Consider the following 20,866-nt stretch of genomic DNA (forward strand, 5'->3'; position numbering starts at 1 on the left):
TCATCAGGATCCAAGCTTCCTTTCTCAGGGCAATTCTCCCCAACTGCCTCTCCAGCAGCAAATAAGGAAAAACAATCATTTGTGCTATTCTCTACCTAATTCTTATAATGATGAATTCAATAACAGCTTTGGAGTTAGGAAGCTTTTCAAGGCTTTCTTCCTTTCAATACTCATTTATGAGGTTTGCCTACCACCTGAAACAAAGCAGACTCTAGGCAACGTAGAGGGCTTACTTATAAAATCCAGTACAAAATTAATGTAATACTTAAAATAACAATTCCAACCTAATTCTTAATTAAATTTAAATACCAGAAATAATTGGCTAAAGCAATTAAAAATAGCACTGTCAGTTTCCAAAGGCTTTCTGAAAGAATGCCTGAGGAGATCAATATTCCAGAGCAGAGGAGCTGCTAAAGATCTGTCATCAGATTCTCTTCTGCTACATCTTCTATAAGTTGAACTCCTTAGCAAGCGCTCCCTAACTATCAGGATAGGATGAACAGTAACTAATAAGGAAAGGTCATCCTTAAGATATCTTTGAGCCATATGGGACTCATTCAGAAACCTACCACATCGGAGCATTTGTGTTTAAATTTCTGGGTGATCTTCATGGGGCAAAATCAATCTGACAGGTTCAGCTCTCAAAGAAGCTGGCTGAAAAAGTCTGTCCCAAAATGGACCCCAATGGATCTTTTTCAGTTAGCCTTTTGGGAAGTCCTGTGGCAGCAGCTTGTGATCTTCTGAGGAAGTCAGCAGGAAAATAGAAAATGGTGATCACATCCGTTTGCTAAGAGCCCAAATTGCAATCATGTGACTGTGGGTGAGCTGCAACAGCATAACTTTGAACATTGGTTGTAATTTCGAATGAACACTGAACAAATGTTTGTAAGTCAAGAACTACATCTACAAGAGATATTCAAGTACAAAATCTACTCTATTGTTATATTTCCAAGAAAGCAAAAATATTCAGTTCTTCAGCATATACAGATTTACTGTTTTAAAGCCAATCCACTGTTTAAAGTTGCATAATATCTTGTTAAAGATCAATTAACAGAAGATACAGAAGAGTTACCTGATGAACAAACTGGTTTTAGAAAGGAGCATGACAGTCAAGCTCACATTGACAATATTAGATGGATTATGGAAAAGCCATGTGAATATTAAAAGGATCTATATATGAGTGTTTTATCGAATACAGAAAAACTTTTGACTGTGCAGAACACAATAAGCTATAGGTGGTTTTGCATGATCTTGGTGTCACAACCCACCTGATCAGACTTATGAGATCACCATACACTGATTAGGAGGCAATAGTGAGACCTTTCTATGGTGACACAGATTGGTTCAAAATTAATAAGGAAGTTAGAGAGGGATGTATTTTATCACCATTTTTGTTCCATATGTATGCTGAAGTGATCATGCAGAAATTAGACCTGGAACTGCCTGATTTGGGAATTAAGACTGGAGAAAGAATTACAAATAATTTAATGGTACAACACTATTGGATAAAAATAAGGACAACACAGAAAAAATAATCTGAAAAATCAAGGATGTAAGTGAAAAAATAGGACTGAGTTTTAAGTTCAGGAAAGCAAAGATAATGACAACAGCTGTAGATGGACATGAGATGATTAAAATCAACGAAGAAATTGAAATAGTTCAAATATTTATGTTCCTTGGATCAAAAATTGCTCAAAATTGTTCTATACCTGAAATCAAATGCAGAATAACCTTAGGCCACACTGCAATGTTTAACATGAATAAGATCAGGAAAAGTAGAGATAATGATATAAATATAAAAAACAGGCTAGTTAGAGCAATAGTCTTCCCTATAATGATGTATAGGTATGAGAGTTGGACACTAAGAATGGCTGATCAAAGAAGAATGGATGCCTTTGAACTATGATGTTGTTGTAGATTGTTGTGTATACCATGGACAGCCAGAGTAACTAACAGAGGAGTTAAATCATATTAAACCAAACACATCACTAGAAGCCAAAATCACAAGACTATGCCTGATTTACTTTGGCCAAAGTAAATTGGAGAAGCCAATGATGCTACAAATGATTAATGGATCAAAAAAAAAAGGCAAGCAAGGAACTTACTGGCTTCATGTCATCAAAGCTGATACAAAGGTGAACATCCAACAACTAAAAGAAGCTGTGCTAGACAGGATAGCATGGACAGCACTTGCCTATAAAATCACGAAGAGTCAGACATGACTGAATGGTTAAAATTAACTAACTATACATATTGAAGTAACATCGCAAAACCATTATTTTTCACCATATATGAGACAAAGAATTGATTTTGTTAAATCATTGGTCACTGCATTTTTTCTTAGCTATATATTTAATGAAGTTATAGAATTTCTTAAATACAATGTAAAAATTTTAGATTGCACTTGGGAAATATATTAAACATCATCATGGAATGATATTAAGATTAATTATACCTAGAAATGGTTTTGTATTTCTGGTAGTACTATATTTATGTTTTCCAAATATATTTTCAAATATTATACTTTCAATTGTTTAGAAATTTTTATGATTTATTACACAGACATCCTGATGTTTAGGCTGGATTTGGCAGTTTTGTACCCTATTGAGTGCTTCCGAAAGACCTAGGGTAAGTTTGTACTTGCTGTACATTTCTTGTTCTCAAATTCATTATTAATAGATGACACTGATTCTTGTAATGTTTATCAGAATAGAATAGCTTTGAAGTTCAAGGCAGCTGTGAAACCTGGCATACAGTTTTTAGAGCATCTGGCAGACAACAGCTATATCTTAAATTCAATCTTTAAGCTATTAACTGTCTCATTCTCATGACCTCTGAGTGAAACCCCAAATTATAGGGCAACAATTTTTGTCCAAGGTATGTCAAACATACTCTCAAGGTATCCTAACTCAGGAGTCCCCAACCCCTGGTCCGTGGATTGGTACCAGGCTGCAGCATGCCATAAACCAGCCCAAACAAGCAAAGCCCCATCCATGGGATGCAGGCAGCACACAAAACCACATACTCTCCGGTCCATGGAAAAATCTTTCTCCATGGAACCGATCTCTGTTGCCCAAAAGGTTGGGGACAGAATATGTCCCACGTCCCAAATCCCAAGATTCGTGAGGGAATGAAATTTGGGAAAGCACTGCTTCAGTTCTACTGGGTGCTGTTGGTCTGCTACTGCAATCAAATAATCTTCATTTTCAACATTTCGTGACGCTTTCCCAGCTGGTCTTGCAATCCCTCACTCTGTCCCCATCTAGAAGCAGCCAGTTACCTAACCATAAGAAAAGGAAAGGAAGGGAAAAGGAAAAAAGGGAGAGAGAAAAGGAGGGAGATAAAGGCAGGAAATAACCGCAGCATACCCTTCTCAGCCCATCCCACTGCCTCATGTGCTCCCCAACCTATATAGCTCCACATGAGATCTGTGCTGATCTCTGCCTTTCTTGACTCACACAGCACTTCTTATATATACCATATACCCTTCTAAACCCATGCAGCTCCCTTGTGTATATCTCTTGCAAACCATCATTCATTCTTCCCAACCAGTGCTGCCTCCCGTGTGTCTTTCCTAACCCTCATGGCAACTCTTGCCACTTTCCTGAACTACAACCCATCTTGCACATTTCCCCAGACCCATGAGGTACATCTTGGGCACCCCATACACCCTTCCCAATCAGTGCCAAAGTCCGGCACAAAATCAACCAACCAAAATACAAAATCTAGGCACAAGTCCAAAGGCACCATACAAGTAGCCCCCAACTTACGACCAAAACTGAGCTCAAACTTTTTGTTGCTAAGTGAGAAATTTGTTAAGTAAGTTTTGCTCCATTTTATGACTTTTCTTGTCATATTTATTAAGTGAATCTCTGCAGTTGTTAAATTAGTAACACAGTCATCAAGCATCTGAATGTAAATTATGTGACCATGGGGATTTTACAATGGTCATAAGACATTTTTTTCAGTGCCGTTGTTACTTCAAAAGGTCACTAAGCAAACTGTTGTAAGTCGAGAATACCTATATCCAAATCCAAGGTAACAAGTCCAGAATCCAGTCACAAATCCAGAGTCCAAGTACAGAGTCAAGAAACAAGATAGAAACCCAGGAAGCCAGAACATAGACAGAGCAGGAAATCAAACTGTTGTTTCCAGTGTTGCACTACTCCACCTATTGGGTTAAGTAGGCGCATGCTGGTTTAAGTCATTAGGAGGGGTGAGACTAGTTCCTTGCAAGTAGCCTTGTCAATCTCTGTTGCATCTGTTTCCTTTCAGTCCTGCATGTCCTGGGATCTGGTGGAGGAGAGAATTCCTCCTCATCCTTGCTGACTAACTGCAGTTGTATTCCTTCTCCGCCCTGCACTTCTGACTGGGCACCCGAGCCCTCCAGCTGCGGCTGAATCTCTCCCCTTTCTTCTTCAGCCAGCAGCTTGTTCAGTTGTCCCTTCTGAGGTTTCTGGCCTCTCTTTCTCCTCTGGCCCATTCACTGCCTGCTCAGAGACCTGAGCGTCTTCCTGATGCTCCCCTGTATCCTCCTACAAAGTCCCTGAAGTTGATTTTTCCCTCATTGTCTGTGTCGGTGTCAGGGAAAGCCATCATAGAAGCCCTAAACTGCCTGATGGTCTTGGACTGCAGCTATCCACCGACTTTCTTCCTGCAAGTTCTATAAGCAAAGTAAATGGGGAAGTTGGTAGGAATTTGAGAGAGGGAGGGATGGAGCTAGGTTGTATGCTACATGATTAAATCTTACTTTTTAAAATAAGAATGTAGCTGGATATATGCTTTCTGAATATGGAGACATTCACATTCGAAAAGCATATATCACTATGATTTAGAACAAGGCTCAGGTAGCTTGAGAAATTTTGATCAAGGTTTTTAAATAAGTCAGGATGGTTATAAAAGTTCTTTGAACTTCTCTAGAGATGCATCATGATTTCATATATGTATGGTAGGGTGCTGACCACTCAATTCCCTTTCTGTCAAATGCAGGTTGAAAAAGAATAAAATTTACAGTGTAATATAATAAAATAATAAATCTATAGAATATATTTTCACAGCTTTGCTATGTAGTACCAAATTGTACGTCACAATCATACTGGCTTTCTTACCCACTAGTTAATTAGTAGATATTCTTCTTTCAGGCTTAATTAGCCTTTCCAACAAAACTCTTTCAAAGAAGCCAAGAGAAATAATGGCAGAACTGTTCCATAGGGAAATTTTCTTCAGATTTAATGAAATGTAGAAGTGTGTAATTAGACCTACATTCCTGCTTAATAAATAAGATTTAAATCATGTAGCATACAACCTAAATTAAAAGTTATAATTCAATCCTAGGAAACAAATTTACCAAAAAATAGATATCATTCGTTTTAAAAAAAAATCCCAAATAAACATGCATATGACTGACAGAGAAACCTTGTCAAATATATCAATTACTCCTACAATGTCTATGAGTACATAATAAGACCTGTAAAGAGGTTTATATTTAATCTATTATAACCTTGTGACTTTGCTGTCAGTTACAAAACTGTACAACCATTTACATTCAATGTGATGGAATGGATTATTCACAAATTAATCCACAGAGCTTCATTTAAAAAGTAGAGAGAATGATTCCTCCCCAAGATGGCTGCTGAGTGGTAAGGATATGTTTCTCTTTCCAATGATCTGCCAATTTTGCTAAGTTGGCTCTCTCACAATGTAGTTCCCTGGATTTGAATGGGAGCACTTAGGAATGATCAAAGAAAGTCATGGGTATCCATCTTCCTGTTGGCATTTCAGTTTTTTTAAGCATGCCAAAAATTCACTTTTGAATTTTTGCTTTGCTTTTTATCTTTAAAAGTAGATCAGCTAGATGAATGCTGATTTATTTCAAACCCTTGCTGGATGTTAGTTGTTCACTCTCTTTTTCCCTTTGATTTATGCTGTTATTCTAAATCACTTTGCTTCCTGTATGGAAATACAGCATATCTTTAGGGAGTACAGGCAACTAGAAGACAAAATGTTGCAAATTAAGAAAACAGAAAAACCCTTTTAATCTTGGATCAAAATATCCACAAAATACCTATCCTGTTTCCTTCTGCCTCAGCTTCTTTGTTCTCTGGTTAAGCTTCATAAAGCAACAAATGCTGTCTTCTAATTGCCTTTACTTGTTGAAAGACATACCTTTTTGCCAGCTTTCCTTTCATCTTTACCCAATCAAGTAGTTAATTGGGAAATGTGATTTATGACATATTACTGGAGTGGGAAGTTCAACTTTGTAACATTGTAATCTTTGGGAGGGAACTTCAGTCTTGGTTTCACTTTTGATTGTGCCAATACTATGTAGCCAAATAAATACGTTTTTTAAGGAAACTTTTTGCCTTGGAGTTCTGTTTTACTGGTCTCATCTATCGGAACCATGACATTAAACCAAGACTCCAATTTATTTTAAAATGCAGAATCCTGAGCCCTGGTCACCTACCTAAACCTTTGGAAGGACGACAAAGACTCAGGGAAGATTTTGAGATGGAGAAGAAGGGGGAATTGGCCGCGAGCCTTGGCATGGTGGCAGTGGTTGGAAAGCAGGCTACAGCCCAGGCTGAGAGTGCAGTCCCTGTGGCCGGAGCCAGGCCGAAAGCCTGGGAGGTCCCACTGGAGACAGTGATGCAGCCAGAAGGAGCATTAACCATTGGAGGGACTTGGCAATCGGATACTGCCCTGCCATGAAAAAACACTATGAAGGCCGCTGAAGCTGAATTCCCATTGATCTCTTTCTGCGGATCTCGTTCACCAGTGCTGAGAAAGGTGAAATGGCCAGTCGCTTGAGATGAATCGGGGGAATGGAGATACCTGACAACCTTCTGAGCTTGAGAGAGAAGTCATTCCGTCTGAGCTTGAGAGAGAAATTTGATTGAATTGAGATGGGACAAGTGGAGCCAGTCACCCGCCAGGTGATCTCCAGCGGGCGAGAGGACAGGTGTTCCCATGACTGTCCACCGCCATGGCAAAGCCTCAGTCCCATACTGATGACTTGTGCCATCTCTTCACTGCCTAGACCAGCTCTAACCTCAAGCCCGTTGCGCTAGCGGAGCCCTGACTGTTATCGACTCCATGCCAGTCCTGACCGTTACCAATGCCATGCCAGCCCTGACTGTCACCAGCGCTACGACTTCCCTGATTGCTACTGATACCATGCCAGCCCTGATTGTTGCTGACACCATGCCAGCCCGAATGCTACCAACATCAGGTCAGCCCTGATCGCTACCAGCATGCCAGCCCCGATCCTTACCAGTGTCCTGCTAGTACTAACGCCACTGACGCCATGCCAGCCCTGACCACTACTAATGTCATGCCAGCCCTGACCATTATCAACACCCAGCCAGTCCAGGACCCCAGCCAAGGGCTTTCCAGAGAGGGGATTATCAGTGACCCCAGTGCCATATGCCTGGCATATTACAGGCTCTTTGGTAGCAACAACCTATCCCCTCTCAAACCCACCTTTGACATGGATCTTGAGAAGCTGTCCTTCTTCCCAAACCAAGGGTGGGCTCACATAAATTGTTACAGCCAGACTTACCATGATGGAGCTGGAATGGTTGATGTTATGGCCACAAATTTAGAAGGGAAGGTAGCGGAGTGGGTGACTGCCTTGCATGATAAGCTGTGGGATTTCAATATATTTCAATATATTTACGTGTGGGCTGAGAACCAGATTTGAAGATGAATTCCAAGCCCTGCAAGCTGAAAAGGACATCCACAAATTGAAACAGAGGAGCCGATCAGCGAAAGAATACGTGAGGGAGTTCAGAAGAGTGGCTGGATGGATCAAGCAGTGGCCTGAATGATGGCTTATCAACCACTTCAAGGCCGGTTTGGACCATTGATTCCTAACCAATTACATAAATGGTACCGCCTAGCCATAAACTTAAACATCGAGCTGAATCGCTATCAAAAACCTGCAGCACCAGGATCCAGATCAAAGCAGGACCAAATGAGACGTCAGGTTCCTCAATGGTCCTAAAGCACCTGTGGGACCTCCAATCAAGTGCTTCAGATGTGACTGACCAGGGCACTGGGCAACCAACTATCTAGTTCCTTTTCCTCCACCTAAAAGAATACATACTGCTTCTACAAAACCAAAGAGAGGATCCTGAAAAAATGCATGAAAAATTGAATTGGGCCAGCCAAGAGCAAGCCACACAAGTCACCTCTCCTCCCCAAGGGAAATCTGAGACTCTGACTGAAAGCCTGCCTCCGCCTGCTCCTTGCAACAGCAACAGTGAAGGAGAAGATGACCCGATGGTGAGTCAGCCTTCCCACCTTTTGCCTTCTCTGCAAAGCTCTTGATCTCTAAGATGGGAGCACCAATGGATTTGCATGTTTTAATTGACTCTGATTGCACCCAGTGTTTGATCAACCTCCCCACAGCACTCAAGCCAGGCATCTGTGCCAAATTGTTGCCCATATCCATAAGGTTTGAATGGATGGATGGATAGATCCCTTATAGCAGGGCTCCAGCCACTAAGTTGACCAACCAGTACATCTAGAGCTAGGAGAGCACTAGGAATTTATCTGTTTTGTGGTAGTCCCCAAAATGACTGAGGTAGTAATTTTGGGAGGATCCTGGCTTGATAAATAGCAGCCCATCATCTGGTGGGAAAACGGAATGATGCCTTTAAGGTTAGCAACGGGACCTTCACCTCCCACCCCTGCCAGTGACACAAGTGAAAATCAGAGGCAATCTCTTGAAACTGAAATCTCTGAAAACTGCCGTAAACTCCCTGCCTGGGATGCTGCTTGTCCCAAGCGAATACTGAGACATAACTGAGGTATTCAGCGAGCAGAGTGTGACATCCTGTCCTCCCCTGCCCAAGCCAAAAATGTACTCAATGACCCCCCTGTGAGCTGAGAGAACTGAGGGAGTACATTGATAAAAACTTGGCTAGAGGGTTCATTCAGCCAGCAAAATCCCGAGTAGCTGTTTCTGTGCTTTTTAAAGAAAAAAGATGGGTTGCTGAGGCTGTGTGTGGATTTTAAAAGGTTAAATGGGGTCAGCATGGAGAATATGTACCCACTTCCTTTAATGGCAAAAGGAAAGTTTTTTTTACCAAGCTGGACCTAAGAGAGGCGTACTATCGAGTGAGAGTTAAAAAAGAAAATGAATGGTAGATGGCTTTTAACAGTCTCCTGGGAAGCTTTCAGTTCAATGTTATGCTGTTTGGGCTGCAGGGAGCCCCTGCTGTGTTCATGCAATTGATCAATCAAGTGCTACATGATCATCTGTACAAGAGGGTCTTAGTTTACCTTGATGATATCCTCATTTAATTTAATTTAATAAATTTGCTGTCACGGTTCCAATAGATGAGACCAGTAAAACAGAACTCCAAGGCAATTTTGGTGGTCGTCCATGAAAAAGGAAATAGAAAGTTACCTGGCCAGCTGCCCAACTTGCGCAGCTGCTAAGAGGTTGCAAGGGAAATCGCCCAGACTGTTACAACCAGTGGTGAATCCCACAGCCCCCTGGAAAGAAATATGCATGGATTTTATAGTGGAATTACCAGAAAGCAACGAAAAAACTGTCATCTGGGAGGTTATGGACCTGTTTTCCAAACAAGTGCACTTTATCCCTTGCCAAAAGATTCCCACTGAAAAATCTTAGCGAGACTATTCGTGCATGGGGCACCCGAACGAGTCCATCTAGAGGTCAGATAGACTACTCGAAAGGAGGGGGCTCCACCTGTCTTGATGGGCTGCACCAGAAAGCTGGCTATTTATCACAGCAGACAGATGGAGGTGTTGCTAGAAACAATATGTTGTTTTCTGACTATATGTTGTTGGTCATCATGTTTCCTGATTCACTCTGGATTGACATTGTATTTGGAATTGATTTGTGCCTTGTAGACTCTGGACTTTACTTGCCTCGTGAGCTCTCTTGATTGTGGATTTATGTTTGTCTAGTGGAGTTTATTTTGTTTGATCAACTTTCAACTGCTTTATGGACTATTAGGCCATTGCTCTGTGGACTAATTTTGGCCTGCTCATGGCTGAACTTAATTGGGAGAATTCTGAATTTTGGTGAAGGGAATTGCTGGGGAATATTAATAAACTCACTAAACCACAGTTATATGTGTGTATGAGCGAGTGGGGCAGCACACTGTGTGATAGATGAGAAATTGAATAGGTTCAAAAAGTACACATCTAAAGTTGACCTTTTTCAAAAACATAATTTACAGGTTTTACTTGTAAAGACCAGAATAAAGTAAAGGAAACCATTTCCTATCATTATCTTTTTTCATGTCCTACTTTCTCATAGTAACTCACTCCAGTTTTCCAAGGAGTGTTTTATCTGATCCATATCCTTTGCAGGTTGCCTTGAATGAAGCAATAAAAAACTCAAATGTATTTGTGCGGTGATGTCATCCCACAATAATATAATGAACATTTCTGCAACTAGTCCATTAAAATGATATTCTACGGTGTCTACATACGTGAAAAACAAGGCACATGATAACATTTATTATTCCTGTGAGAACATTAATAAAAATACCACCAATATGATATCAAATGATGCTCCCAATTATCCCTTCTCCCAATTTATCCTGGAGAATTCTATAGATTTGCTTTCTACTGTAACAAATATTCCATAAAAATATTAATAAAATTGCATCAACTCAGAAATGTTCCACTGATTGGGCAAGCACTGATATTAATTTCAGTGCATCTGCAGTGAAACACAGATGTCATTGTGGGAGGAGAGGGGAGGGGGAGGGAGAGGGAAAGAGAGATTTCTCCATGACATAAAGCAGGATATTAAACACAGTAGGATCTCAAATTTTTCATTTGCTGCAAAAACAAGGTAAAGAGATAGAGGAAGAAAAGGAAAGATTATGAAGAGGACATAGGAAATAACTGTATCACATTGTATAGTTCAGCGGTTCTCAACCTGTGGGTTGGGACCCCATTTGGGATCGAACGACCATTTCATGGGGGTCGCCAAACAACGCAGTCCGCTATTTTTTCCCCTTTTCCTTAGCTGTGCTATTCCCTTTTATTCTATTGGCTTTTGAAAGCCAATAGAATAGACTCTCTTGAATAGAATCTAATTCTATTGGCTTTCAAAAGCCAATAGGAATTGTCCAGGATGTCTCTGCCCTGCTGAGCCCGCCAAAAGTCCCATTTTGCAAACGGTGCTGAAAGTTGTCTGCAGCGAAGGCAAGCTGTCTGGAAGTTTCCACTCCTCCCTGCTGAGCAACTACTAAAAATATAAGTAAAAGAGGGCCAGGGGTGGGAGGTGGGAGGCCGGCGGGCGCAGGGAGGGTTGCTGGCACGCATGGGGCCTGGCAGATGCCTTACCTCCCTTGGGCTGGGCCAGCTGGTGGCCCAGCCGGTGGTCGGCCTGCGCCATCTCTGTCGCTTGCCAGCTACGCCTCGGCTGGCGCAGGGGGCGGCACCACACATGCGCGGCGCTCCCGGGCAGGGAAAGTCCTCGACTTATGACCAGTTGGCTAGTCCTCGACTTACGACCAGTTGGGGGTCACGGCATTAAAAAGGTTGAGAACCACTGGTATAGTGGAACTGAAATTGCAGCTAGTTTGGAAAAGGAAAAAATACTAAGACAAAATAACAAGAAAATGACAAGTGCAGCCCTCTGCATTTGTCATTTTCTTATATGTTAACTAGCAAAAAAATGCACGAACACCAAGAAATTATAAAACTATAAAAAGTTTTAATAGGATAAAAGGGGCGTTGTCTTACCTGAACGCCTTTTCTCAGCAGGATGATGTAGAGTCCAATGGATGGGTTCTATGACAGCCTTCCTGCCCGGCAGACTGGGTAAAAACTTTGGCCACACCCCTTCCTTTGGGCGTGACCCCAGTTTTGACTTAGGCGAGAAACTTTGTTGGAATTAATATTGTAGCTCTTTATCTTATATCTGCCTAGACCTAACCCCTGGGTGGGTTTGGACTCTACATCATCCTGCTGAGAAAAGGCGTTCAGGTAAGACAACACCCCTTCTCCAGCAGGATGGCTGTAGAGTCCAATAGATGGGACATACCAAAGCCCTCATGTCCCCCTGGGAGGGAATGTCTAGGCTACCGAATTCTGAGCAGATACGACTTGCTGTAGCACTCTTCTACCAAAGGCAGCATCTGCTGCGGCAAGGGAATCTAAACGGTAATGCCGAATGAAGACAGAAGGGGAAGACCAAGTTGCGGCCTTGCAAATTTCTTCTACCAGCGCTTGTGTTAGTCACGCCGCAGATGTGGCCGCGCTCCGTGTTGAATGGGCAGTCACATGTGTGGGTACTGGCAGTTCCTGCAAGACGTAGGCTTGGGCCATGCAGGCTCTGATCCACCTACCTATGGTGGAAGAAGACACCTTCTTTCCCATAGTTGATGGTTGAAAGGAAACAAATAATGCTTCTGTCTTGCGGAAGGCCGAAGTGCGTTTCACGTAGAAACACAACGCTCTACGCACGTCCAGCTTGTGCCATCTATGCTCTAGCCTATGTTTGGGTTTTGGGCAGAAATCAGGAAGAGTCAGTTCCTGAGATCTGTGAAAGATGCTGTTTACTTTCGGAATGAAGGCCGGATCTGGTCTAAGAACGACCTTGTCCTTGAAGAAGGTACACAGATCCTTCCTTACTGACAATGCCGCTAGTTCTGAAATTCTCCTTGCTGAAGTAATTGCCACAAGAAAGGCTACCTTCAGCGATAGGTGATGAAGAGAACATGATTCAAGAGGCTCAAAGGGTGCTGATGTCAAGGCTAGAAGGACTTTAGGAAAGTTCCAAGACGGGTACCTGTGTATGACGGGGGGTTTTGTGTTGGTCGCCCCTTTTAAAAAGGCGTTAATCGCTGGATGTTGCGCTAGGGAGGTTAAGTTGTCGCAGGAGAGTACAGTTGAGAGAGCCGATATCTGTCTGCGAATAGTGTTGACTGATAGGCCCTTATTAAGACCCTCCAAGAGATAATCTAGAATATTGGGGATAGATACTGCGGCTGGATCTAGGCAAAGAGGAACGCACCACCTACAAAAACCTTTCCATGTAGCATCGTAAATCCTGTTAGTGGACGCTCGTCGTGATGCTTGTATGATCGATATCACCCCTGCCGAGTAAGAGTGCTTGGCTAAACTTTGCCGCTCAAATGCCAAGCGGCTAGTTGTAGCCACTGGGGATCTGGGTGCACAAACTTGCCCTGGCTGAGAATTACTCTGTCCGGGGGAATCCTCCACGGGGGTGATATCGAAAGGTCCACGAGGTTGGCAAACCACGGGCGCCGTGGCCAATGCGGGGCAATGCAGACTATCTCTGCGCCTTCCAGAATCAACTTGCGTATGGTCGCCGGTATTAAGGGCAGCGGTGGAAAGGCGTACAGGAGTTGCGCCGGCCACCGACACCTGAGAGCATCCGTTCCCTCCGACCCCGGAGACGGGAATCTGGAGAAGAACCTGGGGAGTTGTGTGTTCTTGGGGTTGGCAAATAGGTCCAGATGTGGTTGTCCGAATCTCCGGGAGATCTCCTCGAACAGAGCCGGATCCAGACGCCATTCCGACTGATCCACCTTGGCTCTGCTCAGGGAGTCTGCCTGGGTATTTGTCTCCCCTGAGATGTGTTCTGCTCTGATGGAACTCACGTTGGATTCTACCCACTGAGCCAGAGCTAATGCCTCCTTCATTAGTTCCGCTATCGCATTCCCCCCTCCTTGTTTACATGTGCCTTGGCTGCTACATTGTCTGTTAATACGAGGACGTGCCTCCTTGTTACTAGGTGTGAAAAATGACGTAGAGCCAGGTGGATGGCCCGCAGCTTTAGCCAATTGATGCTGTGTGAAAGGTCCTTCTGGTCCCACTGGCCCTGTGCTATCTGGGTTCCCAGGTGGGCTCCCCATCCGAACAGGCTCGTGTCTGTCGTGAGCGTGACCCTGTTCGGTTCCCTGAATATGCTCCCCTTGAGTACCATGGGGGATAGCCACCATTTCAGTGATCTCATCACCTGTACTGGTACCAAGACTTTCCTGTTGGAAGTACTGAGGTTCCTCTTCTGGTAGGGTAGGAGGAACCACTGCAACTCCCTCGAGTGGAGCCTTGCCCATGGGATAATGCCCATGCAAGATATCATCTTTCCCAGGAGTTTCGAGAGCTGTATCAAGGGCACTCTCCTGATTTTTTGAATTTGGTGAATTAGCTTGGATATGCTGATTTGTCGCTCCTAGGAAAGGTATACCCTACACTGTGATGAGTCTATCACTGCGCCTAGGTGTTGCAGTCTCCTTGAGGGAGTGAGATGACTCTTGTCTATATTGACCGAGAATCCATGCCCCTGTAAGGTTCGGATTGTGGTCTTGAGATCTGCCTTTGCTTGTTCCTGAGATCTGGACTGAATCAAGATGTCGTCCAGATAAAACTGTACGCGAACCGGCATCAGCCTGAGATGGGCCGCTATTACAGCTAGGATCTTGGTAAATACCCTTGGCGCTGAGGATAGCCCAAAGGGTAGGGCCCTGTATTGGTAATGCCGGCCTGCGTAGGTAAATCTGAGGAATTTCCGGTAACTGGGATGAATGGGAATGTGTAGGTACGCCTCTGTGAGATCTATTGAGGATAGTAGATCGTCTTCCCTGACGCTGGCTAGGATGGATTTCAAGGAGTGCATCTTGAACCTCCTGTAATTTATGTAATAATTCAGGCCCTTCAGGTCCAATATTGCTCTCCACCCTCCTGATGTCTTTGGGATAACGAAGAGGATGGAATAAAATCCTCTTCCTTCCTCTCCCTTTGGTACCCTCTCTATGGCTTGAATTGACAGGAGGTGAGCTATGGCCGAAGTTAGCAACCTTGTCTTGTGTACCTTTCTGGAGATGGGACATCTGATGAACCGGCTTGGTGGGGGAGAACAAAAGTCTAAGGTCAGACCATGTCTGATCGTCTCCAAGACCCAGGCGTCAGTAGTGGTCTGCTCCCAGACCTCGATGAAATTTCCTAACCGACCTCCGATGGGAGTGTCCTGTTTGGCGTCACTTGGTGCGCTTAAAGGATCTGCCTCCCGATCCCCTATATGGACGTCTGGGCTGGAACTGGCCTCTGGCTCCCGTGTTTTGGCGATCCTGGGGTCGATCCTGTCTCGGGTAGAAGGATCGTGAGCCTCTGGGCCAGTCCCAGGATTGCCCTGACCGAAAGGGCTGTCTCCATTCCCAGGGGCTTCCTGGGCGGAAGCCCTGTCTCCGGAAATCTTGACTGCCTCTCCTATCTAACTTCTTTGATGGGTGTACTAGGATCTTTCTCTTATCTCTGCCTTCACTGACATGTGGGTCCAGTATGGATCCAAACAGGAATGCTCCACTGTATTTGGACATTGAGAGACGCCACTTGGACCTCAGGTCTGTCTTCCAATTTTTGAGCCACAGTAGTCTACGCGAGGCCACTGTGGCCGCAATGGATCTTGCCGCGTACTTTGTTGCGTACAGTGAAGCGTCAGCCATGAATTGAGAGGCCGCGAGGAGCTTGGCCAATGTTTGGTGTACTCTGACCTGATCTGGAGGTACCGTGCTTTGCAGTTCCCTCAACCACATAATACAGGCCCTCGCGAAGAATGATGATGAAGTGGCTGCTTTGGCCGCCCAGGCTGCAGCCATGTGGGAACGATGGAGGGAGTGTTCAAATTTCTTTTCTTCAGGTTTCAAGGCCTCCGCCATGTCTCCTGGAATCGCGGAGGTAGAAAATAATGAGATCAAGGGGTTATCTACAGTAGGAACCTCTAACATGTTCGAGAAGGAGGGAGAGAGATTGAAAAGCTTTCTTTCCACGCTATTGGGTGCCGGTGGGCTTGCAAGGGAGGACCATTGTTCCTCTACCGTGGTCATGAAGACCTCCGGACATGGAATGTACTTATCCTGTGGGACCTTTTTGGCAAATAGAGGATTGGCCTCCTTGCTTGTAGAGGGCTTCTCTTCCTGTACTGATGTCAGGCTGACCGTGGAGACTGCCTTTATCAGAAGAGATTTGAGGAGCGCTGGGTCAAAGAGGCCAGAGCTTGTCGCCTGCTCAGGTGCGGTGTCCTCATCCTCCGAAAGGGGCATGTCTGATATATCAAGGTCTAATGAGTCACCCTCTCCTATTTGAGAGGAGGTCTCAGAAATGTTAGTAGGGGGTGGCCTACTTCGTCCCTTATGGGGTGTGTGAAAGGCCACTTGCCTCTTAGAAGCCATGAACTGGGAAAAGGCATCCTGCATGAATGCCTGAAATTGTGCCGACCATATGTTCTCCTGCGCTTTGTCACTGGACGTGGCAGCAGTAGGAGTGTGGTCGGGTGAAGAAGCTGGTGAGGAGGGATTGGAGGAATCCAACTGTTCGGTTTCCCCAGGAGGAGACCAAGTTTTGAGAACTTCCTGGGCAGTAGGTTCTGAGATGGGTGCCACCAATGGGACAGGGGAAACCGTACTTGTCCCATTGGAACTGGTTCTCTGTGCCCTGGTAATTTGTCGTTCTAAAGCCAAATGTCTCCTCAAAGCCTCTCGCTCAGCCGTTTTAGATTGTCCCTTTTGAGTAAGGTGCTTTGTTTTAGCCTTCTTCTTCCCCCCCACCTCTGGTTCAGAGGATCTGCGTTTTTGTTGCTGTTGTGGGGGGGACAATTGAGGGACCTGAGTGACTGAATACGAGACATTGTCTGCCATTGTGCCAGGTACCCCGAGTAGGCAATACCTGGAGTGGGGAATTAGGTTACGCAGATCAGTTGCAGATAATTGGGACTGAAAGTCCTCCTCTGCACAGACAAACAATGGCCGGACTGACAGGATCCTTTGGACAAGAAGATCCTGTAAGGCAGTGACTAAAGGTCACAATAGGAACAGTTAGATAAAAATATTCCTCCTCACCTCCTCACTTAGGTCCAGACTCAATGTAGTCAATCTATTTCTCCCCAATCTGTGGCTGTGGCAACAGACCACGATCAGAACTGATGGCAGTTCTCTTCTTTTTTTCCTCTTCCTTCCTCTTGCCCCAATGTGTTAAGGTAACCTCCGTCAGGCAACTTGCATAAAGAATCCTTTCTTTATAGGCAGGGGAAACAGCTCCGGATGGTAGACCCACCCACAAAGGAAAAACAGCGGGTTAATCTGCTCGTTTAAAATGGCGAATGGGAGGAAGCCACGCCTCCCAATAGTAGCCGGTGGAGCCACGAGGCTCAAACAATGGCGGATCCTTACTATCCAGCAATAAGGTAATTACCGGCTTAAGTGGCTCTTTTGGCCTTAAGGGGGCTGCGCCTCTCCGCTGAGGAGAAGAACGGCGCTAAAGCTCTGCTGGCTGGTCAGGGTGTGCTTCTCGCGCCGCTCAGCTGATCAATGCCGAGCGGCGCCGCGGCTCTGTTGGCCGCTGGGCTGTTATTTCCCGCGCCGCTCAGCTGTTTAGCGCCGAGCGGCGCCTCGGCTCCGTCGGCCGAACGGAGTGGCGGTCCCTGTGCCACTCAGCTGTTTGGCGGGCCGGAGATCGGCGAGCGATCCGGTGTGAAAGGTCCCCGCGCCAAACAGCTGTTTGGCGGGCCGGAGATCGGCGAGCGATCCGGTGTCCAGCCCGAGCCCCCCTGGCTAGCCGCCCTGAAGACTCTCTCACCACTCCGACGATCCTGGCTGGGTGTCCGTCAAGAGTCCTAGTCAGCTGCCAGAAATCCCTGCTTGTTAATACAGAATCTGGAAGAGGAGATTTTGTCTCTTTTTTGGGGGTGAAAATTCTTTCTTTTCTAAGAGCTGATTCTCGCACTTCTACCAGGCTTCGAGACTGAGTCAAAACTGGGGTCACACCCAAAGGAAGGGGTGTGGCCAAAGTTTTTACCCAGTCTGTCGGGCAGGAAGGCTGTCATAGAACCCATCCATTGGACTCTACAGCCATCCTGCTGGAGAATACCAAGCTTTCGCTGGCAGCTGCCAGCATTGTCAGGGTAACTTCCAGTCGATGGGGGAAGCTATTTATAAATGTGGTGCTCTTTGCGCCCGGCTCCTAGACCTTGTTACAAGCCCTAGCCAATCCACCTGCATTTTGATCGTAATTTCCGTATTGCTAGCCATAATTTCCTTGCTTTCCTTGCTTGTACCAATATCACCACCCTTTCTCCCCTCCTCATGTGACCATAAGCCGAGGGGGCCCCTTAGTTTCATATGATCAAATGTACGTTGCCCGTGTTTTCATTGTTTGTTATCCTCACCTTCTTTCCTAGCACTCCCCATCCTCGTTCTCCTCCCATCTTCCCTCTTTCTATGGTCCTTTTTCACAACTATATTCTCATTGTTTTTCCCTACATCACGGGATTCCATTGTGGTTGTATCATCATGACTCTCGTTCTCCAGTGCTGCTCCACTAGCTTTCCCTTTCATTTTCTCATCAATGGGAACAATTTTAATGGCCTCCCCGGAGTTCGTAACACCCTCAAATTGGCTGTTGCTCTCCCCCCCATACAGAGTTCTCAGTGTGGGGGTCACCCCCTCTCCGCTGCTCATATGTTTCTCCGTTCTTTGGGGGTGCATGATCATCCTCAAGAGGAGAGAAACGGAGTCCTTTAGTTCTTGATTTGAATCACCTTGTGTATTTCCACGGGGGATCATTCCTCTCAGGTATTTCTGGGAACGTACAGAGGCACTAAGATTGTAAGTAATTGTCTCTTCGTCCTCACGTAGTTCTCCTACGTCCCCAAAGCGAGAACGCACCATTGAGGCAATATCGTGGTGGAGTTAGTCGTGGAGTCATCGATGGGGGTGAGAGTGATGTTACAATCTTTCCATTCATGTTCATTCTGCATCCGGGTGCCAGTACGAGACCACATCCTTGCCAAACTCCTCATCAACCGGCATGTGGACCTATATCCTGCACACGTAACGTTAAGAGCTTGGGCTACGGGTGATCGATCCCCCGGAGGAAAACAATTCAACACTATAATGTTCCTTCAGGAGAGAGAGTTGATGGAGGAGAAGAGCCCCAAAAATGCCCGGATAGGGAGTAATCAGCAACTGAGCAACTTTCTGAATACGGAAGTGCGTGCTCACCCCCAAAGGATGGAGGATCGTGTTGACACCAAGGAACCAACTGCAGATGGATCGAGGGTCTCCCCAGGAGTTGTGAGGATGTGGTCTCGCTACATTTATAAATAGCTTCCCTCATCGACTGGAATTACCCTGACAATGCTGGCAGCTGCCAGCGAAAGCTTGGTATTTTATCTTATTAAAACTTTTTATAGTTTTATAATTTCCTGGTGTTCGTGCATTTTTTGCTAGTTAACATGAGTTTACCCAGGAATCACCTTTTTGTTTTTAGCATTCTTAAGAATATAGTTATATATATATATATATATATATATATATATATATATATATATATATATATATATATATATATATAGTTAAGAAAATTAAAAACATGAGCCCTGGGAATATTCATGGCAAAGAATAAAATGAACACCAGGGTAAAGATAAAACTATAAAAGTTTAATTAAAAAGCGCCAAGCTTTCGCCGTCACCTGCCGGCATCCTCAGGGCTAGTGCGCCAGGAAGTGTGAGAGTCTCTTTATAAGTGTGTCAAAGCCTGCGCACGGCTCTTCGACCTCGTCACCGGGCCGGATTGATTCAATTGCGTAGGACTGGTCTGTTCTTTCCTGTTCCTTTCAGTTACGTGTCTCTCTTCATCCATCCTGTTTTCCTTTAACTTTGGGGTGAATGGATAAAAGTCTCTATTATTTTGGTGGTCTCTATGCTTTAGTTCTTTCCCCCCGGGTGCGGGTAGCAGTACGCATTTCATGTTCTTTTCACAATCATCGTTTACCCAGTTGTTCCTTCTGCGGTAACTTCCTCCTTTGGTTTTAATGCTTTCACTTTCTACACAGCTCTCATCCGGGTGGTCTTGTAAGTTGTTACAAGTTGGTTGTACCTTAATGATGGCCTGGGGTTGGGAGGTGAGTTGTTTAATTGCGGGGGGGGTGGTGGTTTTCTAACTGCCGTTGTACTTAATTGTTTTGCATAAGCCATACTGCGGGTAACTGGTCTGGGGGTGGTGGTGGTAGCGTAATCGCATTCCCCTTGATTGTCCCAGCACTTTTCTCCCGTTTTCCTTCTCTCTCCTACATTGCCGATGTCTGCGCATGTCTCACGGAAATCCCCAGGACTCACATCACAAATACCCCCCCTCCGTCCTCCCCCTCGCTCCAGTCTATTCCTTTCTTTCTCCCCAATGCCATTCAGGGGTCCATCGCCAGTCACACTCCGCAATTCCCACTGTTTTGCACACGTCATGCTACGGGTAATCGGTCTGGGGGGGGGGCAGCAGCAGCAAGACTACATTCCCCTTGGTTGTTACAGCACTTTTCTCCCATTCTCCTTTTCTTTCCTACGTTGCTGGTGTTTACGTAAGTCTCACGGAGGTCTTCGGGATTCACAGATGGGGAGCGTGATGGTCCGATCTCCTGCATTTCGTCGACTTCGCGAGTCTCCCCCCTCCGTCTTCCCCTCCGTTCCGATCTATTCTTTTCTTTCTCCCTAGTGGCATTTCCAGGTCTATCATTAGTTACGCTTTGCAACTCCCACTCCCCCAGTCTGGCTATCCTAGCCGAGCGAGGGGATCTTTCCTCTCTTTCTGAGTCGGCTAATGCATTCCTTTCTATATACGGGTGGATCATCGTATTTAGAAATTCTCCCCCCCCTTTTCATTAGTTGTATCTCCCTTAGCATTAGTCACAGTATCTCGGGTATTCGTGGTCTCGGGATTCTGGGTCTTAATTTTCAGCATTCCTTTGGTTCTTTGGGGTTGCCGTACCCTTGTTAGTGTCACTGGGATATTCCATGGCTGGCTTTCCTCCTTTGGACTACTCCGGATCAGTTGGGGGGTTAACTCTTCCTCTTTGATA

The 20,866-nt window shown here is 45.1% G+C and overlaps 1 protein-coding gene and 1 pseudogene across 8 annotated transcripts in view; one reads left to right on the top strand and one right to left on the bottom strand.

The window, feature by feature from the left end:
- The window catches only part of TPK1 (thiamin pyrophosphokinase 1), a 421,498-nt gene that overhangs the window by 171,056 nt on the left and 229,576 nt on the right, over positions 1 to 20,866 (bottom strand). The gene's annotated exons all lie outside the window — the stretch shown is intronic.
- Positions 2,561 to 20,866, top strand: part of LOC120308258 — a 64,057-nt pseudogene continuing 45,751 nt past the window's right edge.

This window comes from Crotalus tigris, unplaced genomic scaffold, assembly GCF_016545835.1.
Source record: "Crotalus tigris isolate CLP2741 ecotype Arizona unplaced genomic scaffold, ASM1654583v1 scf7180000017888.547151679:1136858, whole genome shotgun sequence".
Lineage (NCBI taxonomy): Eukaryota > Metazoa > Chordata > Lepidosauria > Squamata > Viperidae > Crotalus > Crotalus tigris.